Here is a 14,654-nt window from a genome sequence, read left to right as displayed (position 1 = left end):
GAAGTGGATTTACATCCGGTAACGGTATTAAGGTAACAGAATTACATCATGGGTCCCTGATCTGTACTATACAGAAATGCATTATTATGGAAAGCCAAATCTTAATGCTACAGCATGCAATGACATTCTAGATGATTCTGTACTTTGTGGCAACAGTTTGGAGAAGACCCTTTCCTGTTTCAGCATGACAATGCCCCCGTGCATAAAGCGAGGTCCATACAGAAATCGTTTGTTGAGATCGATGTGGAAGAACTTGACTGGCCTGCACAAAGCCCTGACCTCAACCCCATCGAACACCTTTGGGATGAATTGTCGGGAAAAGGGCACGACAAAACCTATTCCCCCTCAGGAGACTGAAAAGATTTGGCATGGGTCCTCAGATCCTCAAAAGGTTCTACAGCTGCACCATTGTGAGCATCCTGACTTGTTGCATCACTGCCTGGTATGGCAACTGCTCGGCCTCCGACCACAAGGCAGGGCCAAGCTTCCTGCCATCCAGGACCTCTATACCAGGCCGTGTCAGAGGAAGACTCCAGCCACCCTGGTCATAGACTGTTCTCTCTGCTACCGCACGGCAAGCGGTACCAGAGCACCAAGTCTAGGTCCAAGAGGCTTGTAAACAGCTTCCACCCCCAAGCCATAAGACTCCTGAACACCTAATCAAATGGCTACCCAGACTATTTGCATTGCCCCCCCCCCCCCCCCCCTCTTTTACACCGCTGCTACTCTCTGTTGTTATCATCTATGAATGTCACTTTAATAACTCTACATTCATGTACATATTACCTCATAACCGGTGCCCCCCGCACATTGTCTCGCTATAGTCTCGCTATTGTTATTTTACTGCTGCTCTTTAATTACTTGTTACTTTTATTATTACACTTTTATTACTTTTATTTCTTATTCTTATCCAGATTTTTTAAAACTGCATTGTTGGTTAGGGGCTCGTAAGTAAGCATTTCTTGTGGCTGAATGGAAGCAAGTCCCCGCAACAATCTTCCAACATCATGTGGAAAGCCTTCCCAGAAGAGTGGAGGCTGTTATCGCACCAAAAGGCGGACCAACTCCATATTAACGCCCATGATTTTGGAATGAGATGTTCGACGAGCAGGTGTCCACATACATTTGGCCATGTAGTGTAGCTTTCATTTGACACTCAATTTGATATGCTCCTATGAACTTCATGTTGGTGCTCACGGATCCTTTTAGATGGATATGCCCTAAAGCTACCCCTTGTAAGGCCGATATATGATGGCTCTGTAGTCAATGTTACAGATTGGCTAATGGAAAACGCTGCCCTATATTTTTCTACTAACCTGGGCCATTTCGCAAAAGCATCTTAAGGCTAAGTTCGGGAGGCAGCGCTCAGGATTCCCTCTGAGGACCAATCTCCCCCACCCTCACTGCGCTATCAAAATCATATTTTTTTTTATTGCATACTCTAATAACCTATGAGATACGCCTACGCAGTGCTATTCCATACATGACTCACTTGAGCACAGTACACAACCCTTCAAACAAGGTTTTACCTATTAGAGTCAAGTGCTTCATTCTATTTCTAGATGACTCCTGATATCTCCAGGAGTGATAATTATAAATGTTGTCTTTATCTGTTGTCTAGTACTGTCTTTTTGCTAGCTAGGGCCATCAACTTTAAGTGCTGCCTGTCTTCCCAGTGTCCTACTTTGTGTGTGAACTGCTGAATGCTCATAATTTGCAGATAGTTGTTGACACATTGACCAGGATCAAGGGGCAGGGCAATTTGTGACTTGTTTTGGTAGGGGCGGGTGTGGTTTCATCTATTTCCTGAGTGTGTATAACCATCTCAGTGGGCTTCATGCTATTGCTAGTTATTTACAGACTATCTCATTTTGCTCTTCTGTAGCTTTGTCAACTATGTGTGTGTTTTCTATACCTGTTCGCACTTCTCTCTGTAGACTTTAAAGACGCTCCCCACCCCTTGGCTTCAACCCTTCTAATTTAGTGTACTCTGCACGCCCAACACATGTAAAATTCCGGGTCTCTGGCAGCGTTTGGAATTGCCGATCTGCGGTCAAGAACACTGAGTTCATCTCAACCTATGCTGCCCTTCTTTCCCGCCCCCTAGCCTCTTTTGACCTCACCCTTTCCCAATCCCCTCCAACTCACAAGGCAGGCCAACTCACAAGGCAGGCCAACTCACAAGGCAGGCAATATGCTTGACTTCATCTTTACTAGAGGCCACTCTAACGCCTCTTTGACCATACTTTCTTCCCTTTCCGCATCCTATGACTCGCACTGTCTCCTTTTCTCCCGGCCGGCTCTGCCCTCCCCTCCTGCTCTGTGGCTGAGTGACCCATTGCGAGCTTACAGAACAGGGCTGCGGACAGCTGAGCAAAAATGGAGAATAACGAAACTTCCGGAGGACCTGATTCAGATGACCATCCTACCCATGCTAGATTACGGAGACGTAATTTATAGATCGGCAGGTAAGGGTGCTCTCGAGCGGCTAGATGTCTTTTACCATTCGGACATCAGATTTGCCACCAATGCTCCTTATAGGACACATCACTGCACTCTATACTCTTCTGTAAACTGGTCATCTCTGAATACCCGTCGCAAGACCCACTGGTTGATGCTTATTTATAAAACCCTCTTAGGCCTCACTTCCCCCTATCTGAGATATCTACTGCAGCCCTCATCCTCCACATACAACATCTGTTCTGCCAGACCTTCTGTTAAAGGTCCCCAAAGCACACACATCCCTGGGTCGCTCCTCTTTTCAGTTCGTTGCAGCTAGCGACTGGAACGAGCTGCAACAAACAGTCAAACTGGACTCTCAATTTCTTTATTCAAAGACTCAATCATGGACACTCTTACTGACAGTTGTGGCTGCTTTGCGTGATGTATTGTTGTCTCTACCTTCTTGCCCTTTGTGCTGTTGTCTGTGCCAAATAATGCTTGTACCATGTTAGGTGCTGCTACCATGTTGTGCTGCTGCCATGTTGTGTTGCTACTATGTTGTTGTCATGTTGTGTTGCTACCATGCTGTGTTGTCATGTGCTGCTGTCATGCTATGTTGTTGTCTTAGGTCTCTCTTTATGTCGTGTTGTGTTCTCTTGTCGTGATGTGTGTTTTGTCCTATATTTTTATTACATTTATTTAAATGTTTAATCCCAGCCCCTGTCCCCGCAGGAGGCCTTTTGCCTTTTGGTAGGCAGTCATTGTAAATAAGAATTTGTTTCTAACTGACTTGCCTAGTTAAATAAAGGTTAAATAAAATAAATAAAAATCATCCTTTCACTCCCTCCTCTCTACGTTCACTTCCTCTGTATCCGCTGCTAAAGCCACTTTCTACCCCTCTAATTTTGAAGCTTCTGCCTCTAACCCTAGGAAACTCCACATCCTCTCCCTCCTAAATCCTCCACCCCCTCCTCCCTCCCTCTCTGTGGACAGCTTTGTCAACCACTTTGAAAAAAAGGTTGACGACATCCGCTACTCATTCACTCAGCCTATTGAGTCCCCTGGTCTCACTCACACAGAACTATCCTATGCCTTGACCTCGTTCTCCCCTATCTCTCCAGATAACATCCTGCGACTAGTGAGGTCTGGCCCCCCGACAACCTGCCAGCTCAACCCCATCCTCTCCTTCTTCCTCCAGACCATCTCTGGAGACCTTCTCCCATTCCTCACTTCCCTCATCAACTCATCCCTGACCCCTCTGACTTCAAAACGGCCCGAGTTTCTCCCTTCCTCAAGGAACCAACACTCGACTCATCTGACGTCAACAACTATAGACCTCTATTCCTTCTTTCTTTTCTTTCCAAAACACTTCAGCATGCTGTCTCTGAACCTTCTCGTTATCTCTCTCAGAATGATCTTCTTGGCCCTAACCAGTCAGGCTTCAAGACAGGTCACTCAACTGAGACTGCTCTTCTCTGTGTCACCGAGTCTCTCCGCACTGCCAAAGCTGACTCTCATCTGCTTTCATCCTCCTAGATCTATCCGCTGCCTTTGACACCGTGAACCATCAGATCCTCCTCTCCACCATCTCATCATGGCCGCGCGTCTCAGGCTCCGCATCCTACCTTGCGGGTCGCTTCTACCAGGTGGACGTGGAGAGGATCTGTGTCTGCACCACGTACTCTCACTACTGTGTCCCACAGGGCTCGGTTCTAGGCCCTCTCCTTTTCTCTCTATACACCAAGTCACTAGGCTCCATCATATCCTCTTATGGTCTCTCCAATCATTGCTATGCGGATAACACTCAACTACTTTTCTCCTTCCCCCCTTCTGACACCCAGGTGGCGACATGCATTTCTGCGTGCCTGGCAGATATTTCAAACCTCGACAAGACAGAACTGCCCGCTCAAAGAACTCTCCATCATGGTTGACAGCTCCACAGTGTTGCCCTCCCAGAGTGCAAAGAACCTTGGCGTGACCCTGGACAACCCTCTGTCGTTCTCTGCAAACATCAAAGCAGTGACCTGCTCCTTCAGGTTAATGCTCTACAACATCCGTAGAGTACGACCCTACCTCACACAGGAAGCGGCGCAGGTCCTAATCCAGGCACTTGTCCTCTCCCGTCTGGACTACTGCAACTCGCTGTTTGCTGGGCTCCCCGTGTGTGCCATTAAACCGCTGCAACTTATCCAGAATGCTGCAGCCCACCTGGTTTTCAACCTTACCATGTTCTCTCATGTTACCCCGCTCCTCCACACACTCCACTGGCTTCCAGTTTAAGCTCGCATCCACTACAAAACCCTGTAAGAGGAACTGCCCTTCCCTACCTCCAGGCTATGCTCAAACCCTACACCCTAACACGAGGACTCCGTTCTGCCACCTCTGGTCTCTTGCAGTTCCCGCTTAGCCCACTCCAAACTCTTCTCTGACCTGGCACCCCAATGGCGGAACCTGCTTCCCCCTGAAGCTAGTACAGCAGAGTCCCTGCCCATCTTCTGGAAACATCTGAAACCCTACCTCTTCAAACAGCATCTTAAATAATCCTCCTCCTCACCTTGACCCCCCCCCCAAAAAAAATTCTTTACATTTAAAATGAACCAGCACTTTTACTTGACCCCCCTTTTAGCTCTCTACTGATAGCTACATTATTGAGGAAACGTGTACTTTCTATGCCTGTGCTGTGATATGTGGTTGTCCCTCCTAGCTATCTGAAGATCAATGCACTAACTGTTAGTCGCTCTGGATAAGAGCGTCTGCTGAATGACTAAAATGTAAGTACTTCCCTCTGGACAGTGGCCCTGCCAGTAGCCTACATTTACAATCACCTGCATCAGGGTCCTGGTAAATTGGTAACCCTTCACTCTCACTCACATTTTGCCCTCAAGGCCACAGCGATGGCTCAGTAATGTATGCCAAGAATCTTGAAGTTGAAGTGTGTGGGCCTACTGAAAACAACACACAATGACAGCCTCCCAAGAGACTCACACAAAATAGTGCTTCATACAGACTCAAAGCACTGACAGAAATCACCAGTGAGACGTGTTTAGTGTCTAACAATATTGCAATCAAATATGACTTGTTTGTCATGTTCGCATGTCAACTGATTATTTTGTCAACATCAAGTTAGGCAAAAGCTAATCAGATTAACAAAACAGAATAACAATTTCCCTCTTTAAATGTGGGTTTGTTCCAGTCTCATTAGACAGGGAACCATTATCCAAAATATAGTCACAATCTGGATGGACTCTGTGAATTTCTGCCTCCCCAAAAGCATACTTATTTTCACACATTTTATATATTTTCCCTAGGAACATAAGTACACTTCTACTAACTTAAACTCAGTGCTTAATTTGTAAATTGGGAGGTTCCTGAAAAAACTGAGCCCGAGAGGCAGGTGACTTGGGGGACGGAGGTACCGGAACGCATGAAAAGAAAAATCACTTTTATAATAAATCATTGCATGCACTATCATTTGCGTACTGGCATAGAGCAGTAGAGTAGAGAGAGGCGATTGCAGAAGTTACACACTTGGGGAAAATAATTGCCTTTATAAACGCATTTCATACAATTCTACATAATTTTAAATGACGAGACTTTAGCAGAATCTTTTTTAATACCTCACAAATGCTCGAAATGACAGGCTGTACTTTGACACTGACAAACTGAGAATCTGAAATCAATGACAACGACCTTGTCTGGAATCCATAAATAGCCCAGGCCTAGGTGTGTGGAGACACACATATTGTACAAAAAAAAATTGTCCTAAAAAAGCTTTAGTTTCACTGACTCACTCAATGATGCGCAGCTCACTCACCGGCGATGGCGGGTGTGCTCGTTCCAAAAGCTTATCTCTCTTGTTTTACTTTGTAATGCTGTTCGCTCAATAGGTCTATTTGGAAGTTGATAACTTGCTAGCCTACCAACATCTCTATTCAGCAGGATGTGTTGTCCCGCTATTGTATTTGAAATATCGAGAAAAGCCTGTTTTGGCTGACAACAGTAATTCTATAACTTTGGCAAATTGTATTTAAATGTATCAGGGGTTCTGTGATACAGTTCTGTGATGCATTTACAGAGAGATTGCTCTAGAGAAAACAACTGACAGGGCTTTTAAACCAAGGGAAAGGGACTGTGATTGGGTAATGGAAAAGGAACAGGTGTCTTCCGATTAGCGACTGATTGATGACTGATTGGGGAATGACGATTGCCACCTGTGAGTAGGGGAGAAGGAGAGAAAAGAAACACACAGGATACACACAGAATACTTGTATCCGTAACATACAGTGGGGAGAACAAGTATTTGATACACTGCCGATTTTGCAGGTTTTCCTACTTACAAAGCATGTAGAGGTCTGTAATTTTTATCATAGGTACACTTCAACTATGAGAGACGGAATCTAAAACAAAAATCCAGAAAATCACATTGTATGATTTTTAAGTAATTAATTTGCATTTTATTGCATGACATAAGTATTTGATACATCAGAAAAGCAGAACTTAATATTTGGTACAGAAACCTTTGTTTGCAATTACAGAGATCATACGTTTCCTGTAGTTCTTGACTAGGTTTGCACACACTGCAGCAGGGATTTTGGCCCACTCCTCCCTACAGATCTTCTCCAGATCCTTCAGGTTTCGGGGCTGTCGCTGGGCAATACGGACTTTCAGCTCCCTCCAAAGATTTTCTATTGGGTTCAGGTCTGGAGACTGGCTAGGCCACTCCAGGACCTTGAGATGCTTCTTACGGAGCCACTCCTTAGTTGCCATGGCTGTGTGCTTCGTGTCGTTGTCATGCTGGAAGACCCAGCCACGACCTATCTTCAATGCTCTTACTGAGGGAAGGAGGTTGTTGGCCAAGATCTCGCGATACATGGCCCCATCCATCCTCCCCTCAATACGGTGCAGTCGTCCTGTCCCCTTTGCAGAAAAGCATCCCCAAAGAATGATGTTTCCACCTCCATGCTTCACGGTTGGGATGGTGTTCTTGGGGTTGTACTCATACTTCTTCTTCCTCCAAACACGGCGAGTGGAGTCAGACCAAAAAGCTATATTTTTGTCTCATCAGACCACATGACCTTCTCCCATTCCTCCTCTGGATCATCCAGATGGTCATTGGCAAACTTCAGACGGGCCTGGACATGCACTGGCTTAAGCAGGGGGACCTTGCGTGCGCTGCAGGATTTTAATCCATGACGGCGTAGTGTGTTACTAATGGTTTTCTTTGAGACTGTGGTCCCAGCTCTCTTCAGGTCATTGACCAGGTCCTGCCGTGTAGTTCTGGGCTGATCCCTCACCTTCCTCATGATCATTGATGCCCCACGAGGTGAAATCTTGCATGGAGCCCCAGACCGAGGGTGATTGACCGTCATCTTGAACTTCTTCCATTTTCTAATAATTGCGCCAACAGTTGTTTCCTTCTCACCAAGCTGCTTGCCTATTGTCCTGTAGCCCATCCCAGCCTTGTGCAGGTCTACAATTTTATCCCTGATGTCCTTACACAGCTCTCTGGTCTTGGCCATTGTGGAGAGGTTGGAATCTGTTTGATTGAGTGTGTGGACAGGTGTCTTTTATACAGGTAACGAGTTCAAACAGGTGCAGTTAATACAGGTAATGAGTGGAGAACAGGAGGGCTTCTTAAAGAAAAACTAACAGGTCTGTGAGAGCCGGAATTCTTACTGGTTGGTAGGTGATCAAATACTTATGTCATGCAATAAAATGCAAATTAATTACTTAAAAATCATACAATGTGATTTTCTGGATTTTTGTTTTAGATTCCGTCTCTCACAGTTGAAGTGTACCTATGATAAAAATGACAGACCTCTACATGCTTTGTAAGTAGGAAAACCTGCAAAATCGGCAGTGTATCAAATACTTGTTCTCCCCACTGTACCTCCAGCACCCTTCCCGCGGCTATGATTCTAATAGGAAATACAAAGCTGGAGAGATGAGAGAGATGAGAGTTGCATGCTCATGTCTATCAGAGCAGGGAGAGAGATCATAGAAAGTGAATCTCATTCTAGTTCTGTGAGGCGCACTTCTCTCTCTCATCACAGCAATGGCCACGCGTTGGTCTATATGGGCTACAATGTTGCGCAAACAATCGGGCTCAAATGAACTGTTACAGACCTATATACAGTGGGGAGAACAAGTATTTGATACACTGCCGATTTTGCAGGTTTTCCTACTTACAAAGCATGTAGAGGTCTGTAATTTTTATCATAGGTACACTTCAACTGTGAGAGACGGAATTTAAAACAAAAATCCAGAAAATCACATTGTATGATTTTTAAGTAATTAATTCGCATTTTATTGCATGACATAAGTATTTGATCACCTACCAACCAGTAAGAATTCCGGCTCTCACAGACCTGTTAGTTTTTCTTTAAGAAGCCCTCCTGTTCTCCACTCATTACCTGTATTAACTGCACCTGTTTGAACTCGTTACCTGTATAAAAGACACCTGTCCACCCACTCAATCAAACAGACTCCAACCTCTCCACAATGGCCAAGACCAGAGAGCTGTGTAAGGACATCAGGGATAAAATTGTAGACCTGCACAAGGCTGGGATGGGCTACATGACAATAGGTAAGCAGCTTGGTGAGAAGGCAACAACTGTTGGCGCAATTATTAGAAAATGGAAGAAGTTCAAGATGACGGTCAATCACCCTCGGTCTGGGGCTCCATGCAAGATCTCACCTCGTGGGGCATCAATGATCATGAGGAAGGTGAGGGATCAGCCCAGAACTACACGGCAGGACCTGGTTAATGACCTGAAGAGAGCTGGGACCACAGTCTCAAAGAAAACCATTAGTAACACACTACGCCGTCATGGATTAAAATCCTGCAGCGCACGCAAGGTCCCCCTGCTCAAGCCAGTGCATGTCCAGGCCCGTCTGAAGTTTGCCAATGACCATCTGGATGATCCAGAGGAGGAATTGGAGAAGGTCATGTGGTCTGATGAGACAAAAATAGAGCTTTTTGGTCTAAACTCCACTCGCCGTGTTTGGAGGAAGAAGGAGGATTAGTACAACCCCAAGAACACCATCCTAACCGTGAAGCTTGGAGGTGGAAACATCATTCTTTGGGGATGCTTTTCTGCAAAGGGGACAGGATGACTGCACCGTATTGAGGGGAGGATGGATGGGGCCATGCATCGCGAGATCTTGGCCAACAACCTCCTTCCCTCAGTAAGAGCATTGAAGATAGGTCGTGGCTGGGTCTTCCAGCATGACAACGACCCGAAACACACAGCCAGGGCAACTAAGGAGTGGCTCCGTAAGAAGCATCTCAAGGTCCTGGAGTGGCCTAGCCAGTCTCCAGACCTGAACCCAATAGAAAATCTTTGGAGGGAGCTGAAAGTCCGTATTGCCCAGCGACAGCCCCGAAACCTGAAGGATCTGGAGAAGGTCTGTATGGAGGAGTGGGCCAAAATCCCTGCTGCAGTGTGTGCAAACCTGGTCAAGAACTACAGGAAACGTATGATCTCTGTAATTGCAAACAAAGGTTTCTGTACCAAATATTAAGTTCTGCTTTTCTGATGTATCAAATACTTATGTCATGCAATAAAATGCAAATTAATTACTTAAAAATCATACAATGTGATTTTCTGGATTTTTGTTTTAAATTCCGTCTCTCACAGTTGAAGTGTACCTATGATAAAAATTACAGACCTCTACATGCTTTGTAAGTAGGAAAACCTGCAAAATCGGCAGTGTATCAAATACTTGTTCTCCCCACTGTATATCCTACCCTGCCTTTCTACGGTCTTCGAAAGCCAAGTTAACAAACAGATCACCGACCATTTCGAATCCCACCGTACTTTCTTTTTTTCCCCCACAGTACCTTCTCCACTATGCAATCTGGTTTCCGATCTGGTCACTGTGTTAACTAACCTACAGACGAGCTTCAATGCCATACAACTCTCCTTCCGGAGCCTCCAACTGCTCTTAAATAACAAGTAAAACTAAATGCATGCTCTTCAACCGATCACTGCCCGCACCAGCCCGCCCGTCCAGCATCACTGGACGGTTCTGACTTAGAATATGTGGACAACTACAAATACCTAGGTGTCTGGTTAGACTGTAAACTCTCCTTCCAGACTCCCATTAAGCATCTCCAATCCAAAATTAAATCTAGAATCGACTTCCTATTTCGCAACAAAGCATCCTTCACTCATGATGCCAAACATACATTACATTACATTTACATTTACATTTAAGTCATTTAGCAGACGCTCTTATCCAGAGCGACTTACAAATTGGTGCATTCACCTTATGATATCCAGTGGAACAACCACTTTACAATAGTGCATCTAACTCTTTTAAGGGGGGGGGGTTAGAAGGATTACTTTATCCTATCCTAGGTATTCCTTAAAGAGGTGGGGTTTCAGGTGTCTCCGGAAGGTGGTGATTGACTCCGCTGACCTGGCGTCGTGAGGGAGTTTGTTCCACCATTGGGGTGCCAGAGCAGCGAACAGTTTTGACTGGGCTGAGCGGGAACTGTACTTCCTCAGAGGTAGGGAGGCGAGCAGGCCAGAGGTGGATGAACGCAGTGCCCTTGTTTGGGTGTAGGGCCTGATCAGAGCCTGAAGGTACGGAGGTGCCGTTCCCCTCACAGCTCCGTAGGCAAGCACCATGGTCTTGTAGCGGATGCGAGCTTCAACTGGAAGCCAGTGGAGAGAGCGGAGGAGCGGGGTGACGTGAGAGAACTTGGGAAAGTTGAACACCAGACGGGCTGCGGCGTTCTGGATGAGTTGTAGGGGTTTAATGGCACAGGCAGGGAGCCCAGCCAACAGCGAGTTGCAGTAATCCAGACGGGAGATGACAAGTGCCTGGATTAGGACCTGCGCCGCTTCCTGCGTGAGGCAGGGTCGTACCTTCGTAAAACTGACTATCCTACCGATCCTTGACTTTGGCGATGTCTTTTACAAAATAGCCTCCGACACTCTACACAGCAAATTGGATGCAGTCTATCACAGTGTCATCCGGTTTGTCACCAAAGCCCCATATACTACCCACCACTGCGACCTGTATTCTCTCGTTGGCTGGCCCTCGCTTCATATTCGTTGCCAAACCTACTGGCTCCAGGTCATCTATAAGTCTTTGCTAGGTAAAGCCACGCCTTATCTCAGCTCACTGGTCACCATAGCAGCACCCACCCGTAGCACGCGCTCTAGCAGGTATATTTCACTGGTCACCCCCAAAGCCAATTCCTCCTTTGGCTGCCTTTCCTTCCAGTTCTCTGTTGCCAATGACTGGAACCAAATGCAAAAATCACTGAAGCTGGAGACTCATATATCCCTCACTAACTTTAAGCATCAGCTGTCAGAGCAGCTTACAGATCATTGTACCTGTACATACTGTACATAGCCCATCTGTAAATAGCCCATCCAACTACCTCATCCCCATATTAAAACATTTTTTCCCCCTCCTTTGCACCCCAGTATCTCTACTAGCGCATTCATCTTCTGCACATCTATCACTCCAGTGTTTAATATCACTCCAGTGTTTAATTGCTAAATTGTAATTACTTCGCCACTATGGCCTATTTATTGCCTTACCTCCCTAATCTTACCTCATTTGCACACACTGTATATATACTTTTCTATTGTGTTATTGACAGTACGTTTGTTTATTCCATGTAACTCTGTGTTGTTTGTGTCGCACTGCTTTGCTTTATCTTGGCCAGGTCGCAGTTGTAAATGAGAACTTGCTCTCAACTGGCCTACCTGGTTAAATAAAGGTGAAAAAAAGCACTGCTTAAGCTCAGTAGAAAACATTGGTTAATAGGGCTTAATGGTTAGTTCATACATCAGTGAAAGCAAACAACAAAGCCACCTAGCCCTGTTGTTGTAGCTCCAGAGTTGACACACACTCCCACATGCTGATGTGTGACCTGTTGACTGTAAAGAGAAGAGTTGTAGATGTAACCCTACTCCATTTTTCATTTTGTTCTGTCAGAGCAGTGTAGGCAGACTTTGAGATGCAGCCTTACAGCATTGGTCTGTGTTGTTCCAGATAAGCCCACTAGGTGGCAACATCAATGCATTCCAAGTACAAGTGTAGTTCTACATTACAGTACTATGTCATTACATACTCTAACAAGAGTAGGGAAGAGATGTCCTTCAGTTACCACATGGGTAGGTTAGGTGGGGATTTCATAGTATTGCTGTCACATACTCAGTTTTATTGGAGTGTTGGTGACCTACAGTAGGAGACGAGGCAAGGATAGGGAGCCATTTATGAGTATTGGGACACAGCGTTGGACACCTTAGGCTGCGTTTAGACAGGCAGCCCAATTCTGATATTTTTTTCACTAATTGGTATTTTCACCAATCACATCAGATTTTTTCTCATCAGATCTTTTACAGAGCTAATCTAATTGGTTGATCTAATTGGTCAAAATACCAATTAGATCAGCTCTAAAAAAAATCTGATGAGAAAAGAGCTGATGAGAGTTGTTAAAATACCAGTTAGTGGAAAAAGCATTGGATTTGGCCAGGGATAATATAGGGTATGTGCATAGTAATGGTCATTGGCATCCAAGGAAAGGAGGCCTCTCTAAAAAGCCTACTCACTCTGAATGTATTTATCCCTCTTCTGTCTGAAAGAGCCATAGCTTTTGCACTTGCATACAGGCCCTGCTTGAGAAATTGTATGACCGGCGTGCTACTTGTCCATGTTTATTGAGTATGTTAACAACCTGGCAATATTCACGCAATGCCTTGTTTACAACTGGATTATTGTGGTATTACTAGGCTATGTATTATTATCCCACCTAAGTGCACACTTTAATATTCTGTTCACACTCAACAGTTCACATTGCTTTCCAACTGGTGAGCTTCCCTCTGTGTATGTTGGAATACACTTTCACAGTCTTATGGCAGGCATTTATGAGGATTGCTAAAGCCCTTGGAAAAGTTGCAAAAGCCACTAAGCTTTTAATGTCATATCATATCAATTTCCTTGACCTTCAAAAAATAGGACCTCTGTTTATTATTCCCCTGTCAAGGCCCTGCCCCCTGCCCCGTGTCAGCTAAAGCAGAAAAGAACAGAGCGTATTGCACTGCCCGCCTCATGACGGGAGATTAACAAACCATACAGCAGCAGAGACAGCAGACAGCAGAGAAGGGAGGATGACGCGCTGCTTTTTAGCTGGAATTGTGAAGAGTGCTGCGATTAGCACGTCGTCTACCGTGTGACCCATTTTCATGCTGTTTCATAGGGATTTTTGTGCTACTCCTCTTTTCTGGAAAGATGACTCGGCAGAAGCTCTCATCAAACATGAGTGATTAGCACCTGTGGGTGGCCGTCTGCTGCATTAGGAGCAATGTGTTCCTGCAGATAAGCTCCCCCTCTGACTGCTCCTCTCCCCTGCTTCCACACAGCCTCTATGTGAAGCTCATGTGACAGGTGGTAGACGGCTAGTTTAAGTCTCCTGGCAGTGTTAGTGAGGGCTATATCAGGTGCTGGGACTTGAGCTATCTATCTCCACGGTGCAAGCTCTTACACACACACAGGCGTACACACTCATGTACACACACACTGCCCTCTATGTTTACAGTAGGCTAGAGGGCGATACACACATTTAAATACATGTTGTATGTTACAGTGACAGGAGGGGATAAACAAAGAGTCACTGGCCCTCTGTCTGTCTGTCTGTCTGTCTGTCTGTCTGTCTGTCTGTCTGTCTGTCTGTCGGTCTGTTTGTGTTTTACAGCGGCAGGCTGAGCACCTTCATCAGTGTCTGTGTCAGGGATTGTAAGCATATGGCAACACACACCGGTCTTCCCAGGAATCAAAGCCTTGGCACATGCTCTCACTGGCTGAGAAGACACTGACTGGAACTTCCCTGGCTGGAATCCTTAGTGTGAGGGGAATGGGGTCAGTATATCGCACAAAGTCAACAGTAAGGTGTGTGTGGCACTAGGCTAATGTGGCCTGCAATCACTTGGCCACACAACGCTAAGCCGCTCCTTCCACTTCGTCCCGGAAACCTGCTAAGATGAGGCCTCGGTCCGTGTCAGGGTGCTCACGTTAACCCTGGAATGGCCTGACACGCTAAACCTGGAATGGAGGAAATGTGCGTGTCTGTGGTGGATAGTGACTGATGACGATAATATACCTACTGGGGGTGTTTTACATATCTATTCTCAAGCTTTGAGTGATATGCTACTACTGTGTTATATCACAAGTAACTGATGAGAATTTGT

Source organism: Salvelinus alpinus, chromosome 36 (assembly GCF_045679555.1).
Source record: "Salvelinus alpinus chromosome 36, SLU_Salpinus.1, whole genome shotgun sequence".
Lineage (NCBI taxonomy): Eukaryota > Metazoa > Chordata > Actinopteri > Salmoniformes > Salmonidae > Salvelinus > Salvelinus alpinus.
This window is presented reverse-complemented; position numbering follows the sequence as displayed.